The sequence below is a fragment of the Salvelinus alpinus genome, chromosome 30, assembly GCF_045679555.1.
Source record: "Salvelinus alpinus chromosome 30, SLU_Salpinus.1, whole genome shotgun sequence".
Lineage (NCBI taxonomy): Eukaryota > Metazoa > Chordata > Actinopteri > Salmoniformes > Salmonidae > Salvelinus > Salvelinus alpinus.
The window spans coordinates 35,060,176-35,084,028 of NC_092115.1; the positions used below are offsets into that span (position 1 = coordinate 35,060,176).

Sequence of the window (23,853 nt, forward strand, 5' to 3'; positions counted from 1 at the left end):
TGGCTAGGAAAAACTCCCTAGAAAGGCCAGCACCTAGGAAGAAACCTAGAGAGGAACCAGGCTATGAGGGGTGGCCAGTCCTCTTCTGGCTGTGCCGGGTGGAGATTATAACAAAACATGGCCAAGATAGATTCTAGATTCCTGCTCGCTTTCAAAATCTCCCATTGACTCAGTTTCTCTATTACACTCTTGTCCTATCAACAAGGACCCGGAGGCGTTCATAGCCTCATCGACTACTTTTGGACATCGACTGCGGAGGATCCAGACTGCAGTTCTCCGGTCATTACTGCCCCCATCCACATCCGGTAGTGGGTTTGGTTTCATAGTTCTGGCATCTGCAAAACTCTCCTCTGAAAGGATGGAGGGAACCATTGTATCCTCTTCTGCCTCTTTAATCGGAAGAAAGTTCACAGGAAGTAAGAAGTTACGGTGTAAAACCTTGCTCTTGTCTGTGGAAGGGTTGACTACTCTGTAAATGTGCAAATCTGGTTTGCTCCAGCTGATGACATAGACGGTAGATTCCCACACATCTTCCAATTTATGTTTGCCCCGTTCTTTCTTGTTGGCTAAGAGAACTTTGTCACCGACCTCCAGGCTGCATCCTCTCACTTTCTTGTCATATTCTCTTGCCTGCTTTTTCTGTGCCTTTGATGTGTTCTTCTGTGCGACACGCACAGCCTCCTGAAGATCTCTTTGAAAGGAGTTTACAAATTTGCTGTAACCCAAAACGGTCTCATCTCTCAGAATACTTCCAAATATGGCGTCAACCAGTAGCTGTGGGGTCTGCGCAAACATTAAGTAAATAGGGGCGAACCCCGTCATCTCATGTACGGTACATTTATATGCAAACGTGAGAGTTTGTATCATCTGAGGCATTTCTCTTTCGTTCGTGGAGGCAAGGCTCGAATCATATTCCCCAAAGTACGATTAAATCTTTATGTTTGCCCATTGCACATTGGGTGATACGGAGTTGTGTGAGATTTTTTCACTCTTGCCAGGTCCATTAGCTCTGATATCAGCTTGCTCTTAAAGTTGGCCCCTTGGTCGCTTAGAAGACGCTGAGGAAAACTGTAAATACAGAAAAAGTTGTTCCACAGTTTCTGGGCAACTTGTTTTGCTGTCTGATTTGTACAAGGGAAGGCGTGACCTACTTTGGTAAAATGGTCTGTTACTACTAGTACGTCAATACTCTCGCCATCCTTTCCTTCAGCCGACCAGAAATCGATAAAGACCAACTCTAGTGGCGCACTTGTCTTAATCGATTGAAGAGGGGCTCTTGCATCAAGTCTTCTTGACTTGCTCACAACACAGCGTCTACATCTCATGACTTAGTCTTTCATATGTTCATCCATACCAACCCAAAATAACCTCTGTCTGATGAGGTGCAAGGTTCTTGCTTGACCTTGGTGTGCAGCATCATTATGTGTTCCCTTCAACACATCCGTCTTCAGGGACAAAGGTACAATGAACTGATATCTCAACTTTCCGGTTCTGTCCTTTGATTTCCTGTACAGTATTCCATCCTTGTATTCTAACTTCTCCCAATGTTTCAAAAGTGTCTGCACGTCCACTGTTTCATGTTCTCTTTCACGATGTGATGGTCTCTGTTTCCTCTCCACATAATAGGTAGCACGAGCCAATGTCTTATCTGCTTGCTGCTTCTCTGAGATCTCCTAGTGAAAAAGCAGGGAGCGCTGGGTAACTTCCCTGCAGCAGATGTTGGGATTGCTGCATCAGAGGGACAGATATGATCCCCTTTTGGTACAAGCTGTTGTCTAGGAGTGCCTTCACTTCAACACCAGAGACCTCAGCAGACTTTGACCTTGATTGGACCTTGTCAACGCACTGTTTAGCGGGGCTTGGCAATTCACAGACAGCCGGAGCGTCTCTTGTACGTTCTCTGCTGTGACGTGTTGCGTGGTACCATCCCTGACAAACGGTACACGGCTGAGTAAGTCGGCGGGTAAGTTCTGTGGCCCAGGTATGTATTTTAGATCAAAGTCATACGGGGCTAGCTTCGCCACCCACCTCTGCACACAGGTATCAAGTTTAGGCTTTTTCAGTATGTGAGTGAGTGGGTCATTATCTGTCAGGACAGTAAACTGGGCACCTTTTAGCCAGTGACCACATTTTTCACATACGGCCCATTTCAATGCAAGAAACTCTAGACGATAGGCTGGATATCTTGCTTGGGATTTGTTGAGGGATTTCCTAGCAAACGCAATGGGTCTACTTTTACTCTCACTCTCTGGAATCTGGCTCAAAACAGAGACTAGGCCGTCAATTGAAGCATCAGTCGAAAGTATGAAGGGTTTACTAAAGTCTGGGTGTGCTAAAACTACAGCCTTTATCACAGCTGCTTTTAACTCATCAAAGGCATGTTGACACTCACTCATCCAGTCTTCAGGTGTCAGCCTCCGGGACGGCTTACTCTGAGTCTTGCCATTTTTATATTTTAGTTCGCTTTTCTGTCCCGCTGTTAAACAGTAGTGGCTGGGCGATTTTTGAAAATCCTTTGATAAAGTGGGAGTAATAGTTCATCATTCCGAGAAATTACTGTACCCTCTTCATCCATCTCCATGAGATCAGTGGATGCAATCTCACTGATGGCCGTCACTTTTCGCTCGTCAGTCTGGATCCCTTTCCGAGATATCACATGGCCCAAGACTTTCACAGAATGCCTAAGGAAGTGGCACTTCTTTGGGGCAAGCTTCAAGTTGTTGTTTGAGAGTCTTCTGAAAACCAACTCCAACTGTTTCTTGTTCACTTTTACCAAAGACTAGTAAGTCATCTAGATAGCACAAAATGGAGAGATAATCTTTGGGGATCAGAACTGACATCATCATCCTGGCAAACGTAGCTGGGCCGCTGCAGAGGCCCTGAGCCATTCTGTTATATTCAAAAGGCCAACTGGTGTGGTAACCGCTGTGTATTTACGATCTTTGTGTATGGGAATATTGTAAAATCCCGATGTCAGATCCATTGTGCTGAAAAGGCAGTTTCCGCCCAATGACGCCAGTGCATCGGCTTGATTTGTTAGGGGATAAGCATCCTTCTCAGTTCTCGTGTTGAGCCATCGGAAATCTGTACAGATTCTGAGTTCACCATTTGGTTTCCAGACAAGAATGAGAGGGGATGCCCACTTACTATTCGATTTCCTGAGGATGTCACGTTCTTCCATTTCCTCCAAAGTTTGTTTCAGTTTTTGGAAGTCACATGGTGGCACTCTACGGTAAGGAAGTCTGAAAGGCCTCTCATCTTTCAGTCTTATTCTATGCACAAAGTCTCTTGCTTCGCCACAGTTAATTTTCCCTCTGAAAAATATGCTGTCATATTTCACAAACAGGTCTGCCATCTTTTTTTTCCATTAATTTGATACTTCACAGGAGGCAATGTCAACATCAGTCAGACCCATGTCTTTCAACACATCAGCATATGTGCGTTTTTCTGCCAGTTCAGTAGTGGTTCCAATGACATTCTGTGCAACATCTTGTTTGTCATCACATTGACCACAGCAGCTGCTGTTTAACTCCAGGTCTTTCAATGCTATACAAGGGTATACATCTGCCAGTTTTGCATTACGTTTCAGTGTAACCGGGCGATCTTGGAGATTAACCACCTTCATGGGGATCCATTTGTCACCCCCACAGCGGGCATACAGTACGACCCACTAACACTCCTCTGTGCTGCTCGGGAAGTTGTGGCCTCTACAATAACAGTACTGTCAATGGAAAAGGGCCCTTTTCCTTTCAGCCTACCCCAGACTAAGTGTTCATGTTTTGGGGATAGTGTCACACTGGCAAAATAAAATCTGACATTTTACTTCCTTGCCAACGGTCAACATTTGCCAGTATGCTTAGAAGTGCATCTGATTAATCAGAAAGGCATTTGGCTGGTTGTGATATTGCTTTCCAATATTCCTCTGTACTTTTTAGTTGGAGGACATGTTTCAGTACATTTGTTCCAATGATCATGTCATCAGTTTGCCCTGGCTCAACTAAGACTGGCACCAGCATCTTGCAGTTCATTAATTCGATATGGAGCTCATATTCACATTTGGGATTGACCTGTTGCCCTCCACATCCAACGAGTACTACAGGAGTGGACATTTTCAAGCTTTCAGTTAAGACATATTTTCGAAGCAATGTATGCTCAGGAGATTCACTTAACATACAGGCCATTGAACCACTATTGAGTCCTCTTAGTTCTACTGAACCCTGCATGGTAACTGGTGCATAGAACAGACTTTCATTGGCGGTTATTCTCTTGAGTACGTTGATATATCACATTTGTGTCGCCTTGATTTTTCTCTTTGTATGAAGACAGAGGTGCAGACCTACTGTACTGGTTTAAAGCTGGACCTTGATTTTTGTGGCCGCTGCCCGACTGGTGCCTCTCTTCTAACCTCCTGCTTTTGTGGGCAGTCTATGGTTTGATGTCCAGGATTGTGACATTTGAAGAATAGGCAGTCATTAAGACAGTGAGACCGAGTGGAGTGAGCCACATCTTTACATATAGCACATGGGAAGGAGGGAGACAGCTGTGCAGTTCTGCGGGGCCCTCATGTGGCGGGGCGAGCAGCATTTTGGTTTATAATAAACTGTTCTAGCAGTGTTATAAATTTAGTCATTGTCACCTGATCATTGCCACTCTGAACTCTTTGAACAACTGAGGTAAGGATGGGGTGCTCTGAGTTCTCCTGTTTTTTGGATGTCTTCCTGTAGTGTCAATATGTTTTGTTTCCTCCTTGTAGCACATCTGTCATTTTGGTGACTGTCTATCAACTCCTGAACTTCACCCACTGTCCATTTCTCCCTAGGCTTGCATCCGAATGCTGTGTACAGTTCATGATTGGGGCAGTGCTTCACAAACATCATGGCGACCGCATGACCCACGTCATCCATCTGTCTGCCCTGTCTTTGTAGACATTCATTAGCTAGATCTGCTACTCGGTTAAGGCGCACCCAGCAGTCTAAGCTACTCTCCCCCTGATAAGGTTTGGTTTCATAGAAATCTGGAAGCGGTGTAGTAGAGGAGATGGCCTCACCAAAATGCTGTTTCAAAATACTGAAAATATCCTCAGGGTCTCTGCTGATGTTTACAAGAGGGTTGCTGCGGATTCCTATCTTGACTAAATCCTTGGCCCTCCCCATTAACCTTTCCATGATTTAATTACCTTGCTTCTGGCATTTTGTAATCTTTCTTTACAAAGTCTTCATCATTTCCTGCCACTCATACACAGTACATTTATCTGTTCCATCACCTCTGAAAGTGGGTGAATCACGCATGTCAGATTTCATGACAAAGTTTACCTTGGACCAGTCTGGGACAGTGGCACAGTGTCGGTGGCTACCTTGGATGGAGTGATATTACTTGCTGACAGACTTGAAACAATACTGTTACCAATCTCTTGACCATTGTTTGACCAAATCAAGCATAACACTCTGCTGCATATGGTATTCATCATCATTGGAGTGATTATCATCTCCATCATTCTGACCTGTTGTTTGATCAATAACATCCTCTTGTTCATTTACTGACGTTACACCAGCACGCTCAGTAAAGCTATGCTCTACCATTCCTGCTATCTGTGCCCCCCTACCAATACTGGTGGTTACAATATCACAGTTAACTCCCCTAGGTTGTCACTCACCAGTAAAAGTGGTGGATCACCATTGAGCTTGACCAGAGTACCTGGATTTTTTGGTGTGGACATGTTATTCATGCCGAATAGTCAAATTGACTGTCTCTTGAAGTTGACGGCAGGTGTAGTCCTCTTCTCTGGAGCGCTGCTGTATTCCCCGGTGATCGTCGATGGCTGATCTTGTAGATCCGGGTCACGGCACTAATTTTGTAACCAACTTCACATAGCCCCCCCAGAAGAAAGGCACATGGACACCTACACTTCAGGTTTACTTGCTTATTAACTGCAGTCAATGATATCTAACTGTGATTACAGGACAGTCACAGCCACACATTCACTGCTCTCAGAATATCTCTCTGACTCAATCCACAAAGTGATCGTATAGTATAAATGCGTTGTGTTTAGAAAATAACAAAAATACAGAAAAGCATACCTGCAGTAAAAGATATCAAACAGTGATGACAGGCATTGACAGGATGATCACAGCCACACATTCACTGGTTAGGTAGAACACAAGATATCTTTTAGATAGGAGCAACAGTAATGATACATGCCCTCAATGTGAAGTGATATTAATTCATAAATACAAAGCACAAGTACAACCCTTTTCATATAAACCTTTTAAGGTAGTAAGAAAATAAACATTCACTTAATATTTCAATAAATCACCTGCTAGCAAATCACCTGCTAGCAATAGCTAGCTTGACATTACAGTGCACTGACTGACGACGGTGCTAGTCAGCTCGTCATTAACATGGCTAACTTAACCAGCAAAAAATTGGTTATCTTGCCGAAATAGGCCTTAAATACATTAACGGTGAAATAAATATATACATAGTCACATTCACTATTGAATATGAACCCGTTTTCCAAAGACACTATTGTGTTATACAGTTTTTAACAGTTTTTTATGTACAGAGATAGGAGACACAAACCTTCTCTAAGAATATCTCTCTCAGACTGAAGAGCAGGCAGACAAACTTTCCAAATAGGGGAGAAGCACTTGAAACCCACTAGTTATTCTTTCAAGGAAAATAATACAAAAATGGTAAGTCCGAAGACCTCTCATATTGCCAACCTTTCTACAATGGCAGCAAATATTTTTATGAATTCGACAACACATAATGAAAGGAAACTTTTTTATATCAAACCTTTTCCTGAAGTGAATGGTTTCACCCACTACTCTACCCACGAACTGCGGTGTTCTTTGATAACTACATTGCGCGCGAGGTTGATGGGAACTCTACATTTTCACCTTGTCACACAATGATATGGCCAAAGACCATGTAACGCTTATGCGCTGGTTATCATGGGGCAAAGTATTGACACTTTTTTTTTATTGAGAGACGAGCTCAACGTTTTCTTTACTGATCATAGTTTTCACTAGTCTGACCGCTCACATGATGATGAATTTCTCATATGACTGGCCTATCTGGGTGATGTTTTTTCTCGCCTTAATGATCTGAATCTAGGATTACAGGGACTCCGCAACTATATTCAATGTGCGGGACAAAATTGAGGCTATGATTAAAAGTTGGAGCTCTTCTCTGTCTGCAGGACAACACTAGTCTTTCCACCATTGTATGATTTTTTTGTGTGCAAATGAACTCAAGCTTAAGGACAATGTCAAATGTGATATAGCGAAACACCTGAGTGAGTTGGGTGCGTAATTACGCAGGTACTTTCCCGAAACGGATGACACAAACAACTGGATTCGTTATCCCTTTCACACCCTGCCTCGAGTCCACTTACCGATATCTGAACAAGAGAGCCTCATCGAAATTGCAACAAGCGGTTCTGTGAAAATTTAATTTAATCAGAATCCACTGGCAGATTTCTGGATTGGGCTGCGCTCAGAGTATCCTTAGAAAATTGAGATGTTAAGACACTGATGCCCTTTGCAACCACATACCTATCTGAGAGTGGATTCTCAGCCCTCACTAACATGAAAACTAAATATAGGCATAGACTGTGTGTGGAAAATGATTCAAGACTGAGACTCTCCAATAAAACCCAACATTGCAGAGTTATGTGCATCCTTTCAAGTACAACCTTCTGATTAACCTGTGGTGAGTTATTCACAATTTTCAATGAACAAATAAGGTTTTATATGTAAGATGGTTAAATAAAGAGCAAAATTATTGAGTATATTATTATTTGTGCCCTGGTCATATAAGAGCTCGATTTCACTCGACCCACAAAATTAAGGAAATTAGAAGAGGGGGGAGAGTATTTCCACAAGGCCATGTTCTTGCCTGCCTGCCGACCCCCCCCCCCCCCTCTTCTAATTTCCTTAATTTTGTGGCTAGAGTCAAGTACTTTGTTGCACACACTACTGGTCAACAAGAGCTACCAAAATGATTCTGAAGTGTGCCAGGCCTTGCAGGTTTGGGATTCTGGCAGGGGGGAGGTTTTCGGCAAAACACCTGTTTGTCAGACTTGCCTCAGCAAAGATGCGATGAAGCCATCGACAATACGCAGACATTTAGAAACAAACCACCCCATCTCATATAGCCTAAACCATACGATTTTTTAAAACCAAAAATAGAGATGACCAACCAAACAAAAACACTTGTTGGCCAAGACTGTCACGGTCGTTTGTAGAATTAACGGACCAAAGCGGAGCGTGCATAGAGTTCCACATGTATAATTAAAGAAATTCACCTAAACAATACAGAACAAAAACGAAACGTGAAGTCAAATGCAGTGCACACTGGCAACTACACAAAAACAAACAAGATCCCACAAAAACCCAGTGGAAAAAGGCTGCCTAAATATGATCCCCAATCAGAGACAACGATAAACAGCTGCCTCTGATTGGGAACCATACCAGGCCAACATAGACAAATAATAACCTAGATAACCCACCCTAGTCACACCCCAACCTAACCAACATAGAGAATAAAAGGATCTCTATGGTCAGGGCGTGACAAAGACGTTTTAGGCCCAACTGCTGCTACAAAGGAAAGTACAATCCTACTTTACAATAACACTCTCACGCATATAATCCAGAATATGGCAGATCATGTTGAATCCCAGGTTTTAGACAGAGCTCGCACAACAACATTGGTCTGCAATCCAATTAGATGAGACGACTGACATTTCAGACGGCCGCTTCTTGAACATAAACGGTACAAAGGCTATATTAAAAATGTATTTGTTGCAAAGAGTTGCCTCCGAATACAACTGCAGGTGAAATATTCCGGGTTCTGAACGAATAGGCCTACATAACGGGACATGGATTACGATGGGACCGTTACGATGGTACCGCTCTGTACGGACGGGACTGCTGCTCAACCTATCCATCCAGGAACGCGCAAGTGACATTTTCCAAGCAAACAATAAAATTGCCACTTCAATAAAAAGCTGTGTGCCTGGAGAGACCCAGTGGACAGAGGCATTTTGGATATACTCCCCCTCTTCTCAATTTTGACAGACGAGGATGATGTAGACATGGATCACATGCGTAAATTTACCGGTTGCATCACCGCCTGGTATTGCGCTACAGAGGGTAGTGCATACGGCCCAGTACATCACTGGGGCCAAGCTTCCCGACATCCAGAACCTATATACTTCTCTCTGATACCACAAGGCAAGCGGTACCAGAGCGCCAAGTCTAGGACCAAAAGACTCCTTAACAGCTTCTACCCCCAAGCCATAAGACTGTGGAACAATTAATCAAATGGCCACCCGGACTATTTACATTGACCTCCCCCTTGTTATTACACTGCTGCTACTCGCTGTTTATTATCACTTTTCAAATTACCTCGACTAACCTGTATCCTTGCACATTGACTCTGTACTGTCATGTAATTTTCTTGTGTTACTTTTTGATTTTATAATTTTTTTAAACTTTAATTTATTTAGTAAATATTTTGTCAACTCTATATTTCTTGAATTGTGTTGTTGGTTAAGGGCTTGTAAGTAAGCATTTCACAGTAAGATTTACCTACACCTGTTGTATTCAGTGCATGTAACAAATCTATTTAGATTTGATTTGATTTGATATTCGATCAGGTTCAAGTCCGGGCTCTGGCTGGGCCACTCAAAGACATTCAGAGACTTGTCCCGAAGCCACTCCTGCGTTGTCTTGGCTGTGTGCTTAGGGTCGTTGTCCTGTTGGAAGGTGAATCTTTGCCACAGTCTGAGGTCCTGAGCGCTCTGAGCAGGTTTTTATGAAGGATCTCTCTCTACTTTGCGCCATTAATCTTTCATTCGATCCTGACTAGTCTCCCAGTCCCTGCCACTGAAAAACATACCCATAACATGATGCTGCTACCACCATGCTTCGCCGTAGGGATGGTGCCATGATTCCTTAAGATGTGACGCTTGGCATTCAGGCCAGAAAGTTCAATATTTGTTTCAACAGACCAGAGAATCTTGTTTCTTATGGTCTGAGAGTCCTTTAGGTTCCTTTTGGCAAACTCCAAGCGGGATGTCATGTGCCTTTTACTGAGGAGTGGCTTCCATCTGGCCACTCTACCATAAAGGCCTGATTGGTGGAGTGCTGCAGAGATGGTTGACCTTCTGGAAGGTTCTCCCATCTCCACAGAGGATCTCTGGAGCTCTGTTAGAGTGACCATCGGGTTCTTGGTTACCTTCCTGACATAGGCCTTTCTCCTCTGATTGCTCAGAATGGTCAGGCGGCCAGCTCAGGAAAGAGTCTTGGTGGTTCCAAACTTCTTCCATTTAAGAATGATGGAGGCCACTGTGTTCTTGGGGACCTTCAATGCTCCAGAATTTTTTTGGTACCCTTCTTCAGATCTGTGCCTCAACCCAATCCTGTCTCGGAGCTCTACGGACAATTTCTTCGAACTTATAGCTTGGTTTTAGCTCTGACATGCACTGTCAACTGTGGGACCTTATATAGACAGGCGTATGTATTCCTTTTCAAATCATGTCCAATCAATTGAATTTCCCGTAGGTGGACTCCAATCATGTTGTAGAAACATCTCAAGGATGTTCTGGATTCTCAGTTCATCATGCTGACAGGAATAAACATCTCTCTGGGAAGAAGAAGGGCAGGGGTATATGTTTCATGATTAACGGACTCCTTAACAGCTTCTACCCCCAAGCCATAAGACTGCTGAACAATTAATCAAATGGTCACCGGACTATTTACATTGACCCCCCTCCTCCATTTGTTTTGTACACTGCTGCTACTCGCTGTTTATTATCTATGCATATTCACTTCACCCCTACCTACTTGTACAAATGACCTCAAATAACCTGTACCCCCTCGCACACTGACTCAGTACCGGTACCCCCTGTATATAGCTTCGTTATTTTATTGTGTTACATTTTATTCTTTTACATTTTTTACTTTAGTTTATTTGGTAAAAATGTTCTTAACTCTTCTTGAACTGCTCTTTTGGTTAAGGGCTTGTAAGTAAGCATTTCACGGTAAGGTCGAAACTTGTTGTATTCGGCGCATGTGAAAAAGTTTGATTTGATGGTGTAATTGTGATAACATACAGGAACTCAAGTCCTTTTGTTCACCCGACTTGGAATTCCTCACAATCAAATGCCGACCGTATTATCTCCCAAGAGAATTTTCTTCGGTTATAGTCATGGTCGTGTATATCCCCCCTCAAGCTGATACCACGGAGGCCCTCAAGGAACTTCACCGTACTTTATGCTAACTGGAAACCATATATCCCGAGGCTGCATTTATTGTAGCTTGGTATTTTAACAAAGCAAATTTGAGGAAAAGGCTGCCTAAATTATATCAGCATATTGACTGTAGTACTCGTGGTGCTAAAACACTTAACAACTGTTACTGTAACTTCCGGGATGCATACAAGGCCCTCCCCCTTTCGACAAATCTGACCACGACTTCATTTTGCTCCTCCCTTCCTATAGGCAGAAACTCAAACAGGAAGTACCCATGCTCAGGACTATTCAAGGCTGGTCTGACCAATGAGAATCCACACTTGTTTTGATCACGCGGACTGAGATATGTTCCGGGTAGCTTTCGAGAATAATTTTGACGAATACACTGAGACGGTGACTGAGTTTATCAGGAAGTGTATAGGAGATGTTGTACCCATTGTGACTATTAAAACCTACCCTAACCAGAAACCAGGGATAGATGGCAGCATTCGCGCAAAACTGAAAGCGAGAGCCACTGCATTTAACCATGGCAAGGTGACTGGGAATATGGCAGAATACAAACAGAGTAGTCATTCCCTCCGCAAGGCAATCAAACAGGCAAACATCAGTATAGAGACAAAGTGGAGTCGCAATTCAACGGCTCAGACACGAGACGTATGTGGCAGGGTCAACAGACAATCACGGACAATAAAAGGAAAACCAGCCACGTCGCGGACACCGACGTTTGCTTCCAGACAAACTAAACACGTTCTCTGCCGGCTTTGAGGATAACACAGTGCCACCGACGCGGCCCGCTACCAAGGACTGTGGACTCTCCTTCTCCGTGGCCAACGTGAGTAAGACATTTTAAACATGTTAGCCCTACCAAGTCTGCTGGCCCAGACGGAATCTCTAGCCGCGTCCTCAGAGCATGCGCAGACCAGCTGGCTGGTGTGTTTAGGGACATATTCAATCTCTACTCTCTCTCTACTGTCCCCACATGCTTCAAGATGGCTACCATTGTTCCTGTACCCAAGAATGCAAATGTAACTGAACTAAATGACTATCGCCCTGTAGCACTCACTTCTGTCATAATGAAGTGCTTTGAGAGACTAGTCAAGGATCATATCACCTCCACTTTACCTGTCACCCTAGACCCACTTCAATTTGATTACTGCCCCAATAGGTCCACAGACAATGCAATCGCCATCACACTGCACACTGCCCTATCCCATCTGGACAAGAGGAATACCTACGTAAGAATGATATTCATTGACTATAGCTCCACATTCAACACCATAGTACCCTCCAAGATCATCATTAAGCTCAGCCCCTTCCTGTACTCCCTGTTCACCCATGACTGCGTGGCCAAGCACGCCTCCAACTCAATCATCAAGTCTGCAGACGACACAACAGTAGTAGGCTTGATTACCAACAACGACGAGACAGCCTACAGGGAGGAGGTGAGGGCTCTGGGAGTGTGGTACCAGGAAAATAACCTCTCACTCAACGTCAAAAAAACAAAGGAGATGATCGTGGACTTCAGGAAACAGCAGATGGAGCACCCCCCTATGCACATCGATGGGACAGCAGTGGAGAAGGTGTAAAGCTTCAAGTTCCTCGGCGTACACATCACTGACCAACTAAAATGGTTCACGCACACAGACAGTGTGGTGAATAAGGCACAACAGCGCCTCTTCAACTTCAGGAGGCTGAAGAAATGTGGCTTGTCACCAAAAACACTCACAAACTTTTACAGATGCACAATCAAGAGCATCCTGTCGGGCTGTATCACCACCTGGTACGACAGGTGGTGAGGCATCACCGGGGACAATGCATCACCGGGGGCAAACTACCTGCCCTCCAGGACACCTACAGCACCCGATGTCACAGGAAGGCCAAAAAGATCATCAAGGACAACAACCACCTGAGCCACTGCCTGTTCACCCCGCTATCATCCAGAAGATGAGGTCAGTGCAGGTGCATCAAAGCTGGGACTGAGAGACTGAAAAACAGCTTCTATCTCAAAACCATCATACTGTTAAACAGCCATCACTAGCACAGAGAGGCTGCTGCCTATATACAGAGACTTGAAATCATTGGCCACTTTAATAAATGTAACACTAGTCACTTTCATAATGTCACTTCAATAGTGTTTACATATCTTGCATTACTCATCTCATATGTATATACTGTATTCTATACTATTCTACTGTATGTTACTTTATGCCGATCTGACATTACTCGTCCATATATTTATATATTCTTAATTCCATTCCTTTACTTAGATTTGTGTCGTCTGTGTGTATTGGGTATATGTTGGTTAGATATAGAAGCACAAGCATTTCGCTACACCCGCAATAACATCTGCTAAACACGTGTATGTGACCAATAAAATGTTATTTGATTACACACACACACACACACACACACAGAGAAATCAGAACCATGGACTGCCACATCATATGGGTAAAATCACTGGGGAAGCCAAGCCACCCCCAACCTATGTGTTGTGATAATTGCATTGTTTACTCTATAACCTGTTAATGCATATGCCTTGCGAGCGTGATATATAGGCCTAAAGACAATAAGAAGACACAGTGGCAGAATAAATTCAACTACATATTTGTTTTATTACAAAACCGGATAGCAACCTCTGTCCAGTGAAGTCCACAAAGCATTTTGCATATAACAAACAGTTACATGACCTACAGCATGGTCAAGCAAGTTTATGTTTCCAACATTTTTTTCGTTCTTTGATTCTAACTGCAGCGAGACAGTACGGGAAAACCTCATTACAAGATAGAAAATGTACAATATAGAATTACTTTCGGACCGCATTGCTGCGGATAGTTTGGAGAGGCGCAACGTCAAGATAGGATTTTCAATGCTAAAGTTAGAACAATTGAGGTAAATCATTACAACTTTGCTTGCAACTTTGTAACCGGCTGTGACATCTGTCCATTCATGTTAGTTGTAAAGCCATTTTGTCACAATTTTCTCTTACTGACAGATAAAGTGGCTCTTGAATCCCAAGTGAATGAAAGAAAGAAAAAAGAAAAGCCAGAGTCACTAAAAGCATATGGCAAGTGCAATAACCGGAGTTCCGGAGTTCCAAATTAAGCAGCAGCAGCTGAAAAGATGAGCTCCTACAAATATTGAAATTTAAATGTTTTTTTTAGAGTAAAGTACATCGAAAAAAAATCAAAAGAAAACTGCAAACTGAATAGGAGACCAAACAAGCAGCAAACAAAGAAGAAAGGCTTTTGAAAAGTAACAATTTTTCATAAAATTATACCGTTTTCTTAGCTAGCTAAGTTGTTTACCTGTTGCTAGGCAGTTGCTAGGGACATTCCTGGAAGAAGCTAGCTAGCTAACAAGGAGTGTCTAGTTGGTAGAAGAGAAGAAGGGACAAAGAAGGGACAAAGTGGGACAAAATAAGGACAGAAGAAAAGGGAAAGGGGACATTAAGGTGAAGCAGTCCTCTAAAGACACAAAAGACAATAATACAAGAAACAACACTTCTATTGCCTCTCCCTCTACGATACGCACTTCCGGGTTGGAGCGAGTAGTTGCATTCCGCTTTGCTCCACAGGTAGTATTACATTTCATTTCATTACAGTACAACAGTTTGATTTGTTTGATCTTAGCTGGCTACATAGCCGTCTTTGTATCCAAGATAATTGTGTAGTCTAGAGTAATTGTCGAGGTTACCTAGCCAGTTAGAGGTTACCTAGCCAGTTACACTTTCAAACAAAGTCAACAACGCAGCCACTGCTAGCTAGCCTATTTCACCAGCCAGCAGTACTATATCATTTTAGTCAATAAGATTTTTTGCAACGTAAGCTTAACTTTCTGAACATTCGAGACGTGTAGTCCACTTGTCATTCCAATCTCCTTTGCATTAGCGTAGCCTCTTCTGTAGCCTGTCAACTATGTGTCTGTCTATCCCTGTTCTCTCCTCTCTGCACAGACCATACAAACGCTTCACACCGCGTGGCCGCTGCTACTCTAACCTGGTGGTCCCAGCGCGCACGACCCACGTGGAGTTCCAGGTCTCAGGCAGCCTCTGGAACTGCCGATCTGCGGCCAACAAGGCAGAGTTCATCTCAGCCTATGCTTCCCTCCAGTCCCTCGACTTCTTGGCACTGACGGAAACATGGATTACCACTGATAACACTGCTACTCCTACTGCTCTCTCCTCGTCTGCCCACGTGTTCTCGCACACCCCGAGAGCTTCTGGTCAGCGGGGTGGTGGCACTGGGATCCTCATCTCTCCCAAGTGGACATTCTCTCTTTCTCCCCTGACTCATCTGTCTATCGCCTCCTTTGAATTCCATGCTGTCACAGTTACCAGCCCTTTCAAGCTTAACATCCTTATCATTTATCGCCCTCCAGGTTCCCTTGGAGAGTTCATCAATGAGCTTGACGCCCTGATAAGTTCCTTTCCTGAGGATGGCTCACCTCTCACAGTTCTGGGTGACTTTAACCTCCCCACGTCTACCTTTGACTCATTCCTCTCTGCCTCCTTCTTTCCACTCCTCTCCTCTTTTGACCTCACCCTCTCACCTTCCCCCCCTACTCACAAGGCAGGCAATACGCTTGACCTCATCTTTACTAGATGCTGTTCTTCCACTAATCTCATTGCAACTCCCCTCCAAGTCTCCGACCACTACCTTGTATCCTTTTCCCTCTCGCTCTCATCCAACACTTCCCACACTGCCCCTACTCGGATGGTATCGCGCCGTCCCAACCTTCGCTCTCTCTCCCCCGCTACTCTCTCCTCTTCCATCCTATCATCTCTTCCCTCTGCTCAAACCTTCTCCAACCTATCTCCTGATTCTGCCTCCTCAACCCTCCTCTCCTCCCTTTCTGCATCCTTTGACTCTCTATGTCCCCTATCCTCCAGGCCGGCTCGGTCCTCCCCTCCTGCTCCGTGGCTCGACGACTCATTGCGAGCTCACAGAACAGGGCTCCGGGCAGCCGAGCGGAAATGGAGGAAAACTCGCCTCCCTGCGGACCTGGCATCCTTTCACTCCCTCCTCTCTACATTCCCCTCTTCTGTCTCTGCTGCTAAAGCCAATTTCTACCACTCTAAATTCCAAGCATCTGCCTCTAACCCTAGGAAGCTCTTTGCCACCTTCTCCTCCCTCCTGAATCCTCCTCCCCCTCCTCCCCCCTCCTCCCTCTCTGCTGATGACTTCGTCAACCATTTTGAAAAGAAGGTCGACGACATCCGATCCTCGTTTGCTAAGTCAAACGACACCGCTGGTTCTGCTCACACTGCCCTATCCTGTGCTTTGACCTCTTTCTCCCCTCTCTCTCCAGATGAAATCTCGCGTCTTGTGATGGCCGGCCGCCCAACAACCTGCCCGCTTGACCCTATCCCCTCCTCTCTTCTCCAGACCTTCTCCCTTACCTCACCTCGCTCATCAACTCATCCTTGACCGCTGGCTACGTCCCTTCCGTCTTCAAGAGAGCGAGAGTTGCACCCCTTCTGAAAAAACCTACACTCGATCCCTCCGATGTCAACAACTACAGACCAGTATCCCTTCTTTCTTTTCTCTCCAAAACTCTTGAACGTGCCGTCCTTGGCCAGCTCTCCTGCTATCTCTCTCAGAATGACCTTCTTGATCCAAATCAGTCAGGTTTCAAGACTAGTCATTCAACTGAGACTGCTCTTCTCTGTGTCACGGAGGCGCTCCGCACTGCTAAAGCTAACTCTCTCTCCTCTGCTCTCATCCTTCTAGACCTATCGGCTGCCTTTGATACTGTGAACCATCAGATCCTCCTCTCCACCCTCTCCGAGCTGGGCATCTCCGGCGCGGCCCACGCTTGGATTGCGTCCTACCTGACAGGTCGCTCCTACCAGGTGGCGTGGCGAGAATCTGTCTCCGCACCACGTGCTCTCACCACTGGTGTCCCCCAGGGCTCTGTTCTAGGCCCTCTCCTATTCTCGCTATACACCAAGTCACTTGGCTCTGTCATATCCTCACATGGTCTCTCCTATCATTGCTATGCAGACGACACACAATTAATCTTCTCCTTTCCCCCCTCTGATAACCAGGTGGTGAATCGCATCTCTGCATGTCTGGCAGACATATCAGTGTGGATGACGGATCACCACCTCAAGCTGAACCTCGGCAAGACGGAGCTGCTCTTCCTCCCGGGGAAGGACTGCCCGTTCCATGATCTCGCCATCACGGTTGACAACTCCATTGTGTCCTCCTCCCAGAGTGCTAAGAACCTTGGCGTGATCCTGGACAACACCCTGTCGTTCTCAACTAACATCAAGGCGGTGACCCGTTCCTGTAGGTTCATGCTCTACAACATTCGCAGAGTACGACCCTGCCTCACGCAGGAAGCGGCGCAGGTCCTAATCCAGGCACTTGTCATCTCCCGTCTGGATTACTGCAACTCGCTGTTGGCTGGGCTCCCTGCCTGTGCCATTAAACCCCTACAACTCATCCAGAACGCCGCAGCCCGTCTGGTGTTCAACTTTCCCAAGTTCTCTCACGTCACCCCGCTCCTCCGCTCTCTCCACTGGCTTCCAGTTGAAGCTCGCATCCGCTACAAGACCATGGTGCTTGCCTACGGAGCTGTGAGGGGAACGGCACCTCCGTACCTTCAGGCTCTGATCAGGCCCTACACCCAAACAAGGGCACTGCGTTCATCCACCTCTGGCCTGCTCGCCTCCCTACCTCTGAGGAAGTACAGTTCCCGCTCAGCCCAGTCAAAACTGTTCGCTGCTCTGGCACCCCAATGGTGGAACAAACTCCCTCACGACGCCAGGTCAGCGGAGTCAATCACCACCTTCCGGAGACACCTGAAACCCCACCTCTTTAAGGAATACCTAGGATAGGATAAAGTAATCCTTCTAACCCCCCCCCCCCCCTTAAAAGAGTTAGATGCACTATTGTAAAGTGGTTGTTCCACTGGATATCATAAGGTGAATGCACCAATTTGTAAGTCGCTCTGGATAAGAGCGTCTGCTAAATGACTTAAATGTAAATGTAAATTTTCGGACCACTAAACAACTATTGATTTAGAACCACAGAGAGTTACCACAAGTCACAAAGAAAACAGGAGCTGCCTCCACTATTCCAGCACCATGTCAACGTCAACATTTGAACATCATCAAATCACCTCTGCTTAGTCTAATACAGTGACAACTAAAAGATACCAAAAACAATTTAGTCCAATCAACGTAAGCTAAATATGATGTGGCTGTCCATGGTTCTGATTTCTCTGTGCGTTCTGTGTGTGTGCGTTCGTGCAAGTAAAGAAACATGATGACTCACCCTACTTGTAGAGAAACGTCAATGCCATCCTCCTCTTTTTCATGTAGACGAAACTGTCTATCACTCTGTCATACAGTACATGCTTTTATTTTTTGTTGTCATTGGCAACCTGGCTAAAATGCTTGCACATTAGCCTAACTCCCATTAATTGTCAACGTTAGCTAGTTAACATTAGAATAACATATTGAACTTCCAGCCTCTCAGGCCAGGGGACACAACAATGTATGAATTAATGGTTGGATCAGAATCGCCATTATAATCATTGGCCAGTATGGAGAATGAAGTAAAACCACAAGTCCAAATCCCAATCTTCATCCATTGCTAATTTAGGAAAGGGCCAATTTTAGCTAGCTGGAGGACAACAACACGACGAGATGCAACAATTCACATTTTTATGTCAATGATGTATGCTCTCAATGGGATATGATAGGAGTGACGCCAAATCCTAGATGGCTTTGACACTTTTTTTTGGTGAGCCAGGACCATTCACAGTTGAACTCACTCAGTTTAGCTCAACGCTGATTGGCAAATGTTTTATACTTTTTTTGTCATGGGAGGCCAGATGCTGGCTGGCTTTCCTTGCATTCAATACTATGGGCGGCAACAATGGTATTCTCGTTTGGACCAGACAGCATCAGATATATGGCCTATACGTAGAGAGACAGGGGGGCGCTGTTTCGCTCGCTCAGATGCTTTCTCCTGTGAGATACATTCAGCCTCTTGCAAATTGAACGAACGTTATGAAACACAGAGACACAAAATATAAATTATGTTGGCATCCATGAATACACGCCACTGATTGCACTAAATTGTTTTTGGCATCTTTCAGTTGACACTCTATTTGACTAAGCAGAGGTGATTTGATTATTTAACTAGGCAAGTCAGTTAAGGACAAATTCTTATTCACCGGCCAAACTGGGACAATTGTGCGCCGCCCTATTGGACTCCCAATCGCGGCCGGTTGTGATATAGCCTGGATTCAAACCATGCTGTCCGTAGTGATGCCTCAAGCACCTAGATGCAGTGCCTGTGCCTTAGACCACTGCGCCACTCGGGAGCTCGGGATAATGTTGAAATGTTGAAGTTGAAATGATGTTGGAATAGTAGAGGCAGCTCTTGTTTTCTTTGCGACTTGCGGTAACTCTCCGTGGTTCTAAATCAATAGTTGTTTAGTGGTCTGAAAATATCGGAAACATAAACTTGCTTGACCATGCTGTAGGTCATGTAACTGTCTGTTACTGTATATGCAATATGCTTTGTGGACTTCACTGGACAGAGGTTGCCACTGTCTATTCTTGTTGTCTCGTTCGCAGGGCGTATGCTTGGCTTCCCAGTGATTTTATCCACGCCCCGCTAATGATAGGTAGATTGGGGAGAAGAAGCTGATCCTAGATCTGTAGGCCTACGTAGGGGGAAAACTTAACCCCGGAGCGGTCCCTTATTAAAAAATATAGCCCTTCAGCTCTCAGGCCTACTTTATTTAAACTCTTCACTGAAAGTATAAAGACAAAAAAGTGTTCTATTTCACCTATTTATTATTTTTTGCCTACAAGATATAGCCTAGGCTTACCATGCACTTTATAGTGTAATATATTGGAGTGATCATTTGTTGAAATATCAAATTAATGACTCTATTTAATTATGATTAATTGTCAATTACCCTACAACGGCAGATCATGCAGTGACTGACATTAAACGGGGTTTCGACATTTCAGCCTACCGAACATTTTTTTCCGACAGAGGGAGAGGTTCTCAAGCTTTTAGACAGTCAAACCCCATGGGAGGAGCTGATGAAGAACTTGTATCATGATGACGGCAGGAACCATTGTTTTAAACCTTGTTGAGAATGTGAAGTATATCACTACACGCAACGACTAAATGAGGAACATGTGTGCGTGCAACATATAAAGATAGGTATTTTATGTGGTTCAAGTTTCCATGGTGTCATTTCTATCATTTGTATTCTAACGAGCTTTTAGTTTCTAGCGTATAGTTTGTTTTAGCCTACCTATGTAGGTCTATGCCTAATGCAATTCATAGCCTATTGTGTGAATCCAAAATATGGAATAAATCAAACTAAACCAACATTTAATATAGTAATATGTAAATTGAATTGAAGTCTTATAGATGAAAAACGATAAATATGATAACTTAGAGATGAAAAACTATAGCCTACTTTTTTATTTGTTGATTGACCGTAGGCTACAATACACTTTTTAGGGGTTGAAAATATAGCATAGGCCTAGCTTTAGCTTATGCCTAATGAGTTATATATGTATTCTAAATGTATATCTTTAAAAACGAGTAATGATGAGGAATTTATCACCAGTGTCTAGTCCTGAAAATGCGTAAATCCCCTTTTTCACTGAACTGGATTGCTTCTCTGGCGCGCGTTTTAGACATAGGCCTATGGGCTACAATAACTGCGCATCAGTTACGCACGTTCTGCAGTCTTTGTTTTTATTATGTACTGTTCATTAGAAAAACTATACGTCCAAGCAATTTCCACACTAGTAATTCCTTGACGTCACTTGGAGGCTCCCTATACTGTGGCTCTGAGTGCTCAGAGGATAGTCTGGAACTGCGAGAGCGAAAGATGTGCGTGATGGACATTTAAATCTCAATTCAACTGAAATCTCAAATTGGTAGGTTTTTTCCCTTCTAATTATTGATGTAGGCCTATAGCATGTATGTGTTTTGCAGCTGGTTATGCTTTGCATTTTATCTCGCCGTCAGTGCGTGTTACGAAGTTCTCCTTCCCTTCGAACACATGAGCGGAGGCTATGTTGCAGGTGATGGGTCGAGTTGAGACTGAGAGACTGTCTATATTTAATCCAGCACTATATTGCATTCGATTTATATAACAAAGATGTTCTGTCTAATATATATTTTCTCAGATAGAAAACTATGCCACATTGTCTCTTTTCTCAATCTCTCTTACACTAAGAACTTTTATAGAAATGTAGGAAAATGTTGTATTTGTATTTTATTTTATTTAACCTTTATTTGACTAGGCAAGTCAGTTAAGAACAAGTTCTTATTTACAAAGACGGCCTACCAAATGGCAAAAGGCCTCCCGCGGGGACAGGGGCTGGGATAAAAAATAAATAATAATAATAAATAAATATAGGTCAAAACACATTTTACGACAAGAGAGACAACACAACACTACATAAAGAGATACCTAAGACAAAAACATAGCATTGCAGCAACACATGACAACACAGTATGGTAGCAACATGACAACAACATGGTAGCGGCACAAAACATGGTACAAACATTATTGGGCACAGACAACAGCACAAAGGGCAAGAAGGTAGAGACATAGCCTAAGTAACCTACATTTTGTTCCTACAATTTCAGATGTTCTAGTTCTAATTTATTTTGTGAAATGATTTATGTATTTTGTTGTTGTTTGTTTTTTTTGTCATGTTGCTGTTTGTCATTTTGTCATTTTGTCAAACTCATGATGCACTTGAAAGGCATGATAGGCTACTCTACCTCTGTGGATTTGTAATTTTGTTTTACCTTGTAATGCCCAGAATAGTCAATGTTATTGTCACAATCATATTTTAAAAATGTTTGGAATTGTACTGTATAATGTTGAATTTGGGTCATTTCAGTGGCCTTATTGAAATGTTTTCCACCAATAATTTTCAAAAACGTTTTTGAACAAAACAGGAATCAACGGTTGAATATCACATATATCACATATGCCCACAACAGTTAAGGGTGATATTGGATGAAGACCAGTCAAAACGTTGTTTAAATAGTACTATCCCTACTTGGGACTATAGATTGCATTTTGCTGACTCATCTTTTACTTGTATGTTAAGGTAGATAATAAGTGACCAGAAGATGTGGTGTGTAAACTATTACTGAAGTTACGCCATTACAAACTTGTCTGTCCAGACCAGATCCTAATCTACACTACTGTCCCCCATGTTTCATGTCCGAGAGGTGAACTACATTCCGCGTGTCTCCACAAAACCTCATCTTTATCACTCTTCCCTCCTTCCTCACAATTTCTGGTTGAATTCTTTGGAGGTTACATGCCTTTCTTTTTGACAGAAGGCCCTAAAAGGTGTTGCATTTGAAAATGAAACAGGAAGTACTTATTCACAAATTTGGACTGTTAGCTAATAATACTGTGTTGTTGTCAGTCACCAAACTGCTTTGTATTTTACGTATGTCTGCAGCCTTGGATGACTATGTAGTTGTAGATGGGTAAATCCATTTGAATTCAATAACTTTCTGACAGCATCCCTTTTGATTTTAAACAAAACTTTCCGTATATGTTTGCCCGTGAAAAAAGTGATCAGAAATTGACTTTTGGTCCTGAATGCCAAAACATTCAGGAGATAAAGGTGCTCAAAGTTGACCCATTTTGCATACCTACCATACCATGAGACATCTATTTCTTTGTCACTGGAAAAGATAAGTGGTGAGTTTGATATCATTTAAAAGCTTCCAAACAAAACAGTGTTGTCAATCTATTTAATATATATATATTTTTTTTTAAGTTAAATAAAAAGTATGTCATTTTTAAACCTTGAATGTCAATTATTTCATATTGACATATGTTGTAGTTTAGACCCTATTTCACATCATCTGAGGTTGTTGTGTTGTGCCCTCCATCGGTTGAGACACAATATGCTCTTGGGTGTCATTTCAATCATAGTAATATAATTCTTACAACCACTTGAGACCGTTGCAATTTAGCTGCTACACCATTTACATTTATTTTACATTTGAACTTCTAATTACTACCACAAAGATGACCGCTGGTCCACCCACTGTTGAATGTCAACATAAATGGTCATGTCTATTCTATTATCTATATTTCTATCATTTCAATAGGTTTCCTGTGGAGGATTGGCAGTATAATTTAAATCAACAGATATTCCCATTCACGTCTACATTATTTGATGTGTGGACCTCCAACCGTCTCTGTGGTACCATTTGAAAGTCGAAATTTCAATTTTATTGCAATTTTTGTACATTTATCAGCCAAAACATGACACCCACCCTGTAGGCCACCCTATTCAAGAGCATGCTGTGTCTCAACCGATGGCGGGCACAACACAAAAACCTAAAGTGATGTAAAATAGGGTCTAAGCTACAACATATGTGAATACAACAATTTTGGGAGTTTACAGGTTTTTAGATAATTGATGTTGAAGGTAAAAAAAAGTATATATTTTTTATGTATATATTTTTTTCTCCATACGCTATCAAGTAATTTGACAACCCTGCTTGTAAGCTTTTAAATTATATCAATCTCAACCATCTGGGACCAAAAGGCTCCTGAACAGC

At 43.3% G+C, this 23,853-nt stretch overlaps 1 protein-coding gene across 1 annotated transcript in view; it reads left to right on the forward strand.

Moving 5' to 3' along the window:
• The first annotated feature begins 20,937 nt into the window (after nt 1-20,937).
• Nucleotides 20,938-23,853, forward strand: part of greb1l (GREB1 like retinoic acid receptor coactivator) — a 119,277-nt gene continuing 116,361 nt past the window's right edge. The window contains exon 1 of the mRNA XM_071375917.1: nt 20,938-21,182. The gene's annotated coding sequence lies outside the window, so the exon portion shown is untranslated. The remainder of the gene's footprint in view (nt 21,183-23,853) is intronic.